Here is a 13,766-nt window from a genome sequence, read left to right as displayed (position 1 = left end):
CACTGTTGCTGTTCTCTTGTATGCAAGTACAGGGTTCATTATGATGAAGTCAAGTTGATGAACACTTTGTGATTCTAAATAAAATAAAATAAAATAAAATGTTGCCTCCATAATTCTAATGAATAACATGCTGCTATTTCATAGCTGGGTGTCTCTGCATGGCGACCTTCACCCAGCTGTGTAAATACCATCTGCTTATCTGGAATGCACTCAAAGGACTCAGCAAAACATAGCTATTTTTCTTTACTGTCTGACAGCTTTGAAATCAAAGATAATTATGTCACCTAATTCATTTTTCTCATGATAACATCAGAAAGAAATTCATTAGGTTACTGTGCCACTGAGCCACCACAACCTTTGACTGAATGAGCATCATTTTTAGTTCATTAGAAGTAAAACTATTTTAGTATAGATATAAGATATAAGATATAGATAGATACTATTTTCTATGATTTACAGACATTATTTTTGGATTTTGTGCCCTCATACCTTTGGCCTTAAACTAAAACCCTTGTAGCTTATGTTTTAGTTTTTAAAATGAACTTTAATAAAAGCTTTAAGAACACCAGCACTGTAACTGAGAATTTAGCAGAAAGGTGTTTCACATTTATATAACAATTAGATTTGTTGTCTATCTTTACCTATATGAAAAAAACATAATCATTTTATGAATAAATTAAACATATCATCCTGAGTATTAGTGATCCCTAAGACTAACCATCCTCTGTAATCAAATCTAATCTGGGAAACATATTTGTGTTTGTATTGAGCATTGAGGGGAAATACAGAAATTTGGGTCAATAAGTTGAAAAATGTGCAGTGAACAATGCATCATTAACCTGTACACATCTGTACTTACCCTGGGCAGTTGGCTCTGCCCATATCCAAAGCATTGCAGAGACACTTCCAACCCTGGGGGAAGTGTCAAGAGATTTTGTTAACAAGGCTTCAAAAGCCCCAGTCAGGGGAGAACATGGAAGACTTTTGGAAAAAGGAGGGTTTGTGGAAGAGATTGCAGCACTGGACTCAGGAGAGGACCGCATTTTTCTGGACAGCCAGGACTGGAGAAGATGCCCAAGAACTACCAAAAGAACTACAAGGAGGACAGAACTGCTGGAGTGCAATATTTTGAGATAGTTGTTTGGTAACTGGGGTCCAATGGGGTACTTGTTCTGATCTGGAATGTATGACCCTTGGAGATGGTGCTTATACAGTATAGTGTGGTCTGGTCATTGAGTAGACAGTGTTGAATGCTGTTAACCGTTAGAAAATAAAAAGGGCACTTAAATAATTAATATAAGCTCTTTTGCAGGTCTGTACAGGCACTGGTGATTCTGGGAGATGAATACCTGTGGCAAGGAAAAAAAGGGTACTAGCAAGTTTTATAAATGTTAGGTAGTGTAGTCAACTATATACTGCATATATACTGCATGTATATAATACATGTACACAGTATATGGAATATTCCTTAACATGAGTCAAGCACATTAAACGCCACTCACCAAAATGAGGCACATACAACAATGTGGTGTTGGAGTGGCTTATATAGAAGCAGATTTTCTGTTTACTATAGATTAAAGATGATTTCATATAAAACATTAGGACATTTCCAAGATAAAACAATATCTTGTTACCTCTTATGAGGGCATCAAATACACACTTGAGCAAAACATGGTAAATCCACTGGGCTAATTCAGTCACAACACTGCAGGAAACACAGCTTATTGTGATCTGTATCTTTAAAGAATTGTGTGTAAACACACACAGGAAAACACCTGCAAAGATATAGCTTCATATTGGCTTTCAGTGAGAGTAAATACTAAGGACTTCCCCTGACCCACAAAGTATTATGGATACAATGTCACAAAAGTAAATAAAGATGTTCTTTCTGTAAAAAACACACTCACAGCCCACTCAGTATTGATGGAACGGAAGTGGAAACAGTCACCAGCTTTAGGTTTTTGGGAATTCACATTTCTAAAGATCTAACCTGGACTGTGAACACTGACTCTATCATGAAGAAGGCTCAGCAGCACCTTTATTTCCTGAGGTGCCTCAAGCGATGGGGGATCCCAGTACCTGTGTTGGTGAACTTCTGCCGCTGCACCATCGAGAGCATCCTCACCAACGGGATCACCGTGTGGTATGGCAACACCTCTTCTTGAGAAAAAAAAGGCACTGCAAAGAATGATCAATATGGCCCAGAAGATCATCGGCTGTGGTCTCAGCAAGATTAAACAGCTCTATGAGGACTGCTGCCGTGGTAGACTTCTGGCCATCACAGAGGACAGTCACCACCCCGGGCATGAGCTCTTCACCCCACTGCCTTCAGGCAAGAGGTACAAGAGCATACGGACACTTACCATTAGATTCTTCCATAGCTTCTATCCACAAGCAGTGCAATTGGTGAACACATTTAGCCATGCCCCTCAGACCACACCTACACCATCTACCTCATTATGATTTCTTATTTATTGCACATCTCCAGTCATTGTTTACACGTCTGCATTGTTTACATTTGAACCGTTTACTCGTTTACTTGTACATTGTCTACTGTTTGTTTGTAAATTGTCTTGATACACTGTCTGCACTTTGTGTTTTTACACTTGTTTTAACAATCTAGAGACTTTCTGTAAGTAAGAATTCCATTGTACCAGTACATGTACTGGTTACATATGGCAATAAAGTTCAAGTTCAAGTTCAAGTTAAAAGGCTGAGAGCTGGGTTTAGGCATTCATGTTGGCAGGTATTCTTTTTTCTTTTGTGCTTTTTAGTTAAATAATATACAATTTTATATTTAATTATTAGCAAGCAAAGTTTTTTCCAAAAAAAGTATAATTGAATAAACCTGATACCTATATGAGGATTAAAAAGCGTGACCACCTGACTCTTTGTGCAAAAGCCAAACCCACAAATTTCCTTTAGTAGGTGAGATCAGAAACCTGGACAGCCCTCCAAAAACATTTTACTGCAAGAAAAACTGGGATAATAAGTCTTAAATGCCTGGCATCCTTTCAGATCAAACTAGCCTGTGAAAAAGACACTTCATTAGTTGAAACTATGGTCTGGTATGCCTCATGGCACTGTCCAAGAAGAGTGGTGTAGGATTTAATTAATTGTACAGGACATTACATACATCTGTCTGAAGTGAGCTGCAGCATATTGATTAAATCTAACTGCACTGGGAATGCAGTTTTACATAAGGTATAAGGGTAGTTTCATTTCCTTAACTTGGCTGTCAGCCTGATAGATATATCTAGCTCAAACCAAGTTAAAGGGCTGCCTGTTGCCTCATATGGCTTGCATGGGAACTATGAGTCATAAATAGAACCAGATGCAAAGAAGATAACAACTGTCCTAAAGGCAAGCTAACATTTTTTATTATTCTTTTTTCCATGTTTTTTTATATCACTCAAGTGCCATGGCTTGCTAAGGTTTCTATACCGGTAGGCATTTACCACGTTATCTATATAGTTTCAACATTTTTGCAGGGAATATTTAGTAACTTCCCTTCTTTTTTCTTAAATTGACATTATGTTGGTATAATTAATCCTTTTTGGAATAAGCTTTCTACTTAAACAAGGTCTGAACCTATTTCAGCAGTCTAGCATGGTATCTGAAAGGCATACCTGGTAACTTTAATATTATATACTTTATGTGCTATAACATTATGATTGAATATTTTATTAAATATTGTACAGAGTGGATCAAGGTAAACAAATGAGATGAAACATCTAAACATCTGAGTAGCTTTATAAAACCAGGCCTTGATTGTTGTTAATAACAAATACTCTTTAATAATGTGCAATAGTTTGGTTTTTAAGTTTTATGTTGATGAGTCTTTCCTATTTAATTAAATTCCCTATTTATCTTGTGGCTTGTCCATTTGATAAACATACACAGACAATTTTGTTGTCATTGCTATGAATGTAACAAATAAAAAATGATAATAATAATTTCAGCGTTCATAATAATATAAAACATACTGAATGTGTTGCATTTAAGCAGCAGGCAGTCTAAAAGACATGCTTCATATGTAACAGTAATATTTTCAATTTAAGTTTGTTTTGCAAAGTGGTAATGGAATCTCTAAATTTTCACTTATGTACCTAATTCCAACACCTGAGGCCCCTTTTGTGAGTTCCATATTGCATGTTATGGCTTGTCACATTTGAAATATAACTGTTTTAGCTTGGCTATGCTTACAGTATATACGTATTAAGAAGAACAAACAGCAATGCTGCCTATGCAAGAAAAATCTAAAGTTAGAATCTTTCCATTAAAACCATTTTTGTAATCAATATTCTGACGTTCGTGACAATCTGACCCTACAATCCTTTAGTTTATGTCCCTCTGAAAGGTTCAGATGACGCATAGCATTACCTTTTAAGCAGCAAAATCTCTACACCTCCGGATCTATTTATATGGATTGAAATCATCCAGGGCCTCCACCCCCACATCATGATTTTAAACAGCAAATCTTTTTACGGTGTAAGCTCAAAACCTGAAAATAACAAATGGCACACTCAGAGAGATTAATTATGCTGTATCATACACATATCTGTCACTGATGAGAAATGAAATTTGACGTTAATATGAAATAACTATAATTCTTTTTATGAGCAGACTCAGGTGCATTTTTTATCAATTTAGAAGCACCAATTATTTTTATAACAATCTCACTTGATTTAAAATCTCCACTTCATTTATCAGCTCAAAACAACAAACCAAGAAACTGCACACAGGGTTGAATGAGCACTTGTAGGCAGACTCCATCAACCTGCCTACCCACCTGCCACTAAACACTTAAGTCATAGGCTACACAGGCATATGCTGTGTTTTCAGCACTGGTTGGAGAGAGGCACATACCTCAACAACTTCATTGCAAGCCTGCAAGCTGGAGGCCCAAGGATGAGAGAAATAGCCAACTATTCCCATATTTCAGCCATTTGTCCTTTCTGGGGTTCACCCTGATGTGACACCACTTCAGCATGACAATGCACATGTGCTTGCCACTTGTGTTTCGAATTTCATATGACAGTTACTGTATGTTATGGATGCCCAACTTACCAGATATCAGCCCACTGAACATATTTAGGGTAAGCTGAAGTGATTTGTGACATCTATGGTTCAAAGACCAGTGAACAATGTGTGTCCAGGCTTTGTGAGAGGGGTGGGAAAGAAGCCACCAAGATAGTATCAAACTGGTTGAAAGAAAGAGTCACTGATGTACAGCTTGTATCTCTTTCAGTGGTGGCCAAACACACTAATAGGCTGTGACTTTCAGAGTAATGATGAACATCAATCAGCATAATGATAGTGAATCCATGTTATTATGTTTGATAAATAGTCCACCAGCTACAAAAATAATTTTCCCTAATATGACTTCAGTTGTTCAGTTAAATTAAAAAATGAGAAAACAAGCCAATGCATATAAAATGATAGTGTGCTTAGGACTTTCTATTTAACCCGCCTAGTTGAGTATCAGCACCGTACCATCCCCTCTCACTTATGAGGTATGAGCCAGGGAAAACAGCTGCAATGGTGATATTAAGGTGGAGGATGAAGCACTAGAAAAGTTACATGCAGTGCCATGTTCAGCCAGGGATCTTTTATGCATAAGGAAGCAAAAATGAGAGATGACAATTTAACCCTCTCCAGAAGTTATGTTCAACACTAATTCAGTACAATCCTTATAATGATGATAAATATAAAGTGATAGCATACTAAACATTTTGACCTTGCCTGTCTGGAAATTACAGTGCTGATTAGAGATTCACCAGATTCTCTCAGAAGAATCCCCTGAACACCAATGCAGATTTTGAACACTGAGTTAAAAGCAAATCTGTTCACCTGCACTTTTGTCAGAAGAGAGCAGAACATGTGTGTAAAAAATGAAACGTATGTATGTGCAAGTGTGAGCTTGTTTGAACAAGCAGATTTGGGTATGCAGTGCATGAGAAACAAGTATGATGTTGGTGACAAAATGTAGTGGCAGAACTAGCAGCTGGTACCAGGAGCAGGACTAGCTTGCATGGGATTGGAACTCTGTGTAGTGAATGTGGATTAGTTTAATGTAGAAGCTGGAAGATTGCTACAGGTTAGCAGGTAGTATCACTGGCTAGTTTGAGTTTGAAACCCTCTGCTGGGCAATGGAAGTTGCTGCATCAACCAGAAGAGCAGCCTGACATGAAAAACAGAAGAATTATGTTATTATGTTAGACATAATGGATGAGAATGTATTTCAAACTGAACCCCTGAAAAACAAGGAATATCAGCTTTCATATTAGCTGCATTCCAGAGAATAAGCTGAAAGTTTTTTTTTGGGGGGGGGGGAGTTGAGGGCTGACACTTACCAGTTGGACGCCAAACAAAAAAGGGGGATGGGGACCATCACTACCTAGACCTGAGCTAGAAAAGGTATGTGGGTGAATGAGGAAGCCTGGATCCAGTGTAGACTGATTCTGTGTGTTTGCTGTGGACAGTGAAAAGAAGGATAGGAGATAGAGACTAAACAAAAGATACAGGCTGTAAGACTGGAATTTGACATCTATCGGACATTCTTATCAATAACAAAATTTTGTGAAGTTGTTAGGGTTACAAGTCATGTTTATTTTCACAGCTGGTTTATATAAACAGTTTTGTATGTAATGCACAGCACTTTCAGTTTTTATTACCCTATTCATCAGCTCAGTTTTAAAGAATTAAAGAGGAGCAGATTTTGCTGTAAATTACTTTAGCTTCTTTAATGTAGTGATGGTTTACCATCAAAATAGGAGGTAAAAGGTAAAGAGATTATATAATACTCCATTCATCTATTTTATTTTCTAACTACATTATCAAGGTTGCAGAGGAGCCAGAGCCTATGCAAGCACACAACTGGAGAAAGGCCAGATATACCCTGGAGAGAATGGTGGTCCATCACAGGGCACACACAGATACAAACACGCACACATTCACACCAGGGACAATTTTCCCGATGCCAATTAATATACCAGTTATTAAAGGATAAAATACAAACTCCATGCAGATAGTTTTCCAGTTCTGTGATTAAGCCCAGGGCCCCAGTGCTGTAAGGCAGCAATGCTAGAACTGTGCCACCATCCCACACTTATATTATATTCTAATGATATAATATTCAAGGTTATATATAAATTCTGTAATATTCAAGGAAAGTTAAAAAATGCATTATCGTAAGGCTTTCCATTATCGGAAGGCAATTTATTCCTGATAAAAGTTGTGGCAACCCAAAGTCCATTACCCAAACACAGGGTGAAAGGCCAGGCTGCACTCTGAACAGGACATTTGCTCATTGCAGGCAACACAAACTAGCACACAAAGAAAATCTAAAGACAGCAATTAACATAGCCAGTGTATCTTTGGGGGGTAGGAAAAAACCCACACAGGAAGAGCTGAAACTCTACAAAGATGCCAGCCACCCAAGCCCAAAATTTTACACAGCACTTAAGAGCTATCAAACATGCTGTTCACAAACACACTATTATTAAGTATTTTCGTATTCGTTGGTTAGGCATTAAAAGGAGTACCGTGCAAAAGTAATTAACAATCTGACGATGGTCCATTTTATTGCAAACTCAATATGGGATTTGAGATACATTTGCCAATCTGCCATACTGGTCAGCTTTGTGGAGTGACCAAAATATTGTGCCTTATGGACATTTTCTCAGTCGTGAAACTCTGTAGGTTTCACAATTGTCTTTGTTCTTACAGTGGCTTTCCTTAGCCACATGAATCAGTTTTCTTCTTGTCTGACTGCTCAGTTATAATAATATGAACCACTATTACTGCACACGAACAGAGGACATTGAGCTAATTTTGTAACTTATCAAAGTAATTGTATGTACCTGAACTAATTTTGGTTTGTCATAGCAATTAATTGCCAATTGCCATAGTAATTATTTACGCAATTAACATTTTTAGTTACTAGTTTTTCTTTGCAGATTGTACAAACATTTTACAAGTTTAATTTTGAGCATTCAAGTTTTGATTCAAATTATTCACTTTAAAACATGTTTATACATTATTTGTAATTCAGCAAGATGGGACATCATTGGATGGGGGTAAATACTATTGCTAGGCATGGTCCATATTTCCATATTTTTCTACCAAGAAGTTTTAACATTTTACAACAAACCCCACTAAAATATTTTAAGGACATGAGAAAGGTTACAAACAACATTTAGCATATCTAGCACATTATGTTAAAAGTCATTTATATCAGTTTTAATTAATAAGTAAAAACTACACATCTTTACAAGTGCATTGTAGGATAATCTTACTATTAAGGAAGGTTGTGGAGAGTGTATACCAGGTGAAGACATTGTATAACAATATTTGTGCTCAACACAATGTCAAATTGATCCATAAGTATACAAAGTACAATAGACTAAATAAGCCTCTTGTTTGTAACCTTTATAATGTTCTTAAAAGGAATTTAGAGAGGACAACAAGCTTTGAAAAGTTGTTATACTTTGATAAATCCCAATTTGAGTCTTTATTTTAATTAGATTGTTCAGCCATCCGTCTGTCCATCCATTTTCTAACTGCTTTATCCAATACAGGGTCACAGAAAAGCCAGAGCCAAACCAGGTAAGCAGTAGGCGAAAGGCAGGAAACATCCTGAACAGGACGCCAGTCCATCGCAGGGCAGATACATTCACAGACATGCACAAATTTATACCATGGATAATTTTCCCAGAAACCAATTAACCTGCAATTATGTATTTGTACTGTGGGAGGAAACTGGTGCTCTAACAGAAACCCATGAGAACATGGAAAGAACATATAAACTCCACAAAGATTGCACGCCAGGAATTGAACCCAGGGCCCTAGAGCTACGAGGCAGCAATACTTACCAAACCACCAAAACTCCACCATATCACATTGCCACCCAGGGATTGGGCATTAAAAACAGATCTATTCTACAGTCATTATGTTTGAGAAAACAAATATGTGCAAGTACATAAAGCAGATCATTTCCTAGAATGGGACTGAGGGCTGAAAGATAAAAATGTACTCACTTCTAATGAAAGCAAACTTACATATCAATTTATTTTTGCTTTTGAATCAATTCTGCACATTACAAACTTTTCTCTTATCATGATTTTGCTGCCATAGACTTTGCTTCTCTCAACATTATGATGCAGCATTAAATATATGCATTTAACCTTCAGGTTTGGAATTTTTCTGTACTTGCAGTCTGTGCATTTATTTGTTTTTTTTTCTGTTTTTTTTGTTATAAAAAATATATAAGCCAGCCCAGATGGCCATCAGCGGTCAACCTCAACAACGGGGACATATTTAGAGGGCTAGAATGCTTTATAAAGCGTAATAACAGACAGGAGGCGGCAAAGCTGAACAAAAATAAACATGTAATGCAGAGAGAAAAAACAAATGAAATAGATAAAACAGCGGGGTAGAACGGCTATGTACACGGAGAACCTGGAGAGACAGAGAGAACATATGGTAAGAAATCTGTTCCTCATTTCATCAATGGACACGCAGTCCACATTTAGCAGGAGTCTGAAACTCTGTGAGAATGCTACCGTGGGAGAGGTGGATCCAGTTGCAACTTTAAAAACTAACAGAAACAAGCAAAGGCAGGTTTGTTTTTTGTTTGCAAATTTTATACCACACTTACATCTGCTTTCAGCTTCATGGAAGTCCTGACAGCTACATGCTGGCAGAAAAAAAAGTGAACCTACAGTACATTCTGTATAGTCTGATCAACCGATTGTTTGTCACAGTAAAGCACAGAAAAGTTTTGTGGAACATACAGTATGCATTTTATTATTCTGATGCAAAAGCAGAATAAAGTGAAGTTTTTTTGTGAATAAATCAAGATATAACTCTTTTATTATTTTGGCACCTCTCAGTCCCTTTTGATTTTGGTTGAGGAGAAGAATTAAGATCCAAATTAAGAACATTTTTTTATCCTCCCGATTTGGAACCCCTAATGCACAATCATCTCTCCTCTCCTCTCCTTATTAACCCTCAAACTGTACTAATTCAAAAATGAAGACAATCTACACATCCTCTTCAAGGTGAAATTTGTAGGCCGTACGTGCCACTCAAACTGTGAGCTCAGAGAGTGCAACTGCTTTAAAATAAGAACAGGTGCAGTTCTCATGAATAATACTGCAAAATCACAGGCGACTGTCAAGATACATACTGTATTATTGGCCAGCTGAAGCCTATCCAAACCCAGCAACACTCAGTCTGTTGTGCTCTGCCACTTGGGGAGTGACAGGAGTCCAATTCAGTGAACTAATGACGTAGCTAAGGTTTATACCAGCAGAGTTTGGCCATATGGCTATACCTGTGCTTCTAACTGTGTCCTGCCCTTTCATTATTAAGAAAGCAACAAAATGCATGAGTGACATGTCTATGATAGTAGCAATAAACAAAAAAAAAATGAATTAAGCCAGAAACACATGGCTACATATTCAAAGCACAAGCATGTAAATCCCCATTAGAGATAAATTCCCAATAGGAAGCATTAGGTATTTGAGGGAGATTATAACAGTAATTCGGGAAGAAGCTTTGATCATAATCTTGCACACTTCTGCTCGTCTAAGTGTGTATAAGTCTCGCACCTAGGTCTTCCCTGCATATATCTCTAACATCCCCCCCCCCCAACTCCCCATCACCACCCTTGCAGCAAATTCCCTAGCTCAATCTTCACAATAGTGAAGGGAGGCTTAGCTAGGTGAGTCATGCTAAATATTCTTAATACTGTATTTAATCTGCTTAGCACATTCATTATGATATAAACAACTACAAAAAACGCTTAAGTGTTTTGAACTCCACAATGTTTTGAAAATACATGACGAAGATTCTGTGAGTCATCATGCCTCTTTCCTAGTCCACTCCCACTTGACAATTCCTGGTCAGAAATTTACTTTGCAAAATAGTTGCAAGATATTTGCAGAACAGAAAATGACAAATTCTAATGTTTCACAATATTGAGAGATATACCACACATCGCCATGAATATTCACTTGTGGAGCATTTGCACAAACGCGGGAAAGGCATATGCGCTGAAGGGATAATTACTGACATGTTTATACAGTATACTGTACAAAATGAAAGCTTTCCTGATTGAGGAGCTTTCAATTTTGTCTCAATGAGAAAAAGCAGCAGGTGAATTTGATATGAGTATCCTAAACTCTATTGCTTCCAACATTGCAGAAAATACAGCTTTACTGCATTTTTTAAACAATATCATAGTTACAATTTATGTTCTTGCCCTTTGATGTGTGAGTGTCCTCATGGTTATAAAGACTGTTAAAATTAGGTGCCACTTGTAACATTTCATTATGAAAGCCTGTTGAAATGAAGTCTGCTCACATTGTGCAGTTCTGGACATTATCACAAACACTAAACCCAAAGTTCTAGCTAAGTTATCAGTAGCTTCTAGGTGCAGTTATTGCACAATAATTTACTATCTCTATATTAAGAGATAAGGATTTTTTTTCCTTAATGGCAGAAATAGGCTTCCGTATGAACTGTGCAGTATGTATGATTCCCTGTTGTTCATTCTCCTTAGAATCTTATATGCCATCTAAACAGTTCCAAATAAATAGCTTCTTATAGAAATCCTTCTATTACTCGGATCTGATCTAAATAAATGTCAGGGAGGGAGTGCACCACAGATATCCCTAGTACAGATAGAAATACACCTTTCTTGCAAATATTACATAAGCATACGTCATTTTCAAATATACCATGAACACATAACAGTGTGTAAACATAAGAGGGAACTGAGAAATAAGCAATCAGAGCTTGGAGCATAGCATGGTGCTAGTTATTATTTTTAATGCCATAATAAGCACACAGACCCATAGAATACAACACTTTAATAATTATAAATGAACTAAATTTAATAATTAAATACAGGACAAAATAATTCCATTCACCTTTTTTAAATGGTATTCTCACTGCCATTGAACAAACTGATCCTGACATAACTAAACAGTTTTCCATACAGCCCTTCTGTGAAACAGTACATGAAAGACAGCAAGTGCTTAATTAATGATTATCCATTTAAGAAAGAAGAAGGTAGCCTGCATGACCAATACACTGAAGAAACTGTGGTGAGAATTAAATGGTGTGCAAAATTAAATTAAATTAAATAAGTTTAAGATTGTTAAACTTTATGTAAATTTATAGTCGCAAAGTGTCACCTAGCATACGGAGCATATCTTTTTTTCCTGCTTTAAAATCAACCTTTATGTGTGACATTTAAAAGGTAAAAGGCAACAGGCAAAAGGTAACAGGCCAAAGATGATACAGGAATAAAGATGACTAAAGTTTCTTGTTTCCTCAAAAACCCTAATAGCCACCACAAAGTCTGTGAAATATTATAGTGTGGCTTTAAACTATTGTTGTCAGCCATGTCATGGAGTGCTTCTTCTTGTGTCTTTCTTTTTGCCAGAATTATACATAATTTGATAGCTTGCACTTTATGTTAAAATTATAGATAAGAAGCACCTGATAAACGCTACTAACTTATGGAACCTCATGTTGCATTAACATATCCTGAACTTATTAGAAGTTCTTAACTGAACTGCCGGGGATATAACAACAGACAAGCCAATCTCACCAAGCATTTTGACATCAGATTAATTACTGACTTCTGATATATAACTATTGCACACACTTCTATTTACATTTTTCCACATTCGATACATGGACCATGCTTTAAACAACAGGCAGGAAAGATTAAACAAGACAGAGTGATAGAGAAAAATATGCTTCTTGTTTTGCATTCATTTCACACATTCATCTTGTGTTGCCACTTTCATTGTATATGTGGACCTTGCTCCAAACAACAGGCAGGAAAACAAAACTGAGATAGAAACAAACAGAAACATACGCTATTTATTTTGTATTTGCCTCCCGTATGCACTTCACATTTTTATTGCATTCATTACATACATGGAAAGTACTTCAAACAATGGAAAAAAATGAAAACAAGATGTAATGAAAGAGAAAATATGCAATGTGTCTCATATTCACTTCCTGCATTATTGGTCTACATATGCATGTGAGAATTTTGTGTCTTCTTCCTTCCTTTGTGTCCTTTAATTTAATCCCAACTTGTTCTTCTGCTCTCTCTTCTGCTTCTCTTCCATGGTGTCTAACTGGGCACAGGGTTCCCCTGCTGCCGATTACATCTTCTCAGCCTGGATCTGTCAGGTGTCTTACCTCTCTCTTGGTCAGCAGACATCCTACAATTTACGCTCTCCCCAGCCTTCACCTCAGCACCACCTGTCCTACCCCTGGTTCTTTCAGTTGGCATCCCACAGCTTTTCATGTCTGCCTTCTCCTTTAATGTAAAGTTCATCATTCTATGTACCTTCTATTCGTTTTTACATCGGTGGTTCTGAGGCTCACTTGTTTCATTTAGGGTTTGAGAGGCCCTGGTTTCCTTCCTCAGACCCTGCTGCTATATTTCTGGCTCAATTAGCAGGTGTCCTACAGCTTATAATATCTGCTTTCTCTTTTATCATGATGTCTGCATTTCCATATTGTGCAAGATCATGCCTTCCGTCTATGTTTCTGCATTGATGGTGTTGTGATTTACCTGTTTCTTTTTGGGGGTCAATTTTCCTCATCCTATAAGCAGCAGTTTACCTCTTAACAAAGCGGATTAAGCCAAAACTTATTATACTTAAATTCTATATTGTACTAGATAGATAGATAATACTTAATTAATCCCATAGGGAAATTGATGAAACTTT

This window comes from Lepisosteus platostomus, chromosome 3, assembly GCF_059453375.1.
Source record: "Lepisosteus platostomus isolate fLepPlt1 chromosome 3, fLepPlt1.hap1, whole genome shotgun sequence".
Classification (NCBI taxonomy): Eukaryota; Metazoa; Chordata; class Actinopteri; order Semionotiformes; family Lepisosteidae; genus Lepisosteus; species Lepisosteus platostomus.
The sequence above is the reverse complement of the archived record's forward strand: the minus strand, read 5'-3'. Positions refer to the sequence as shown.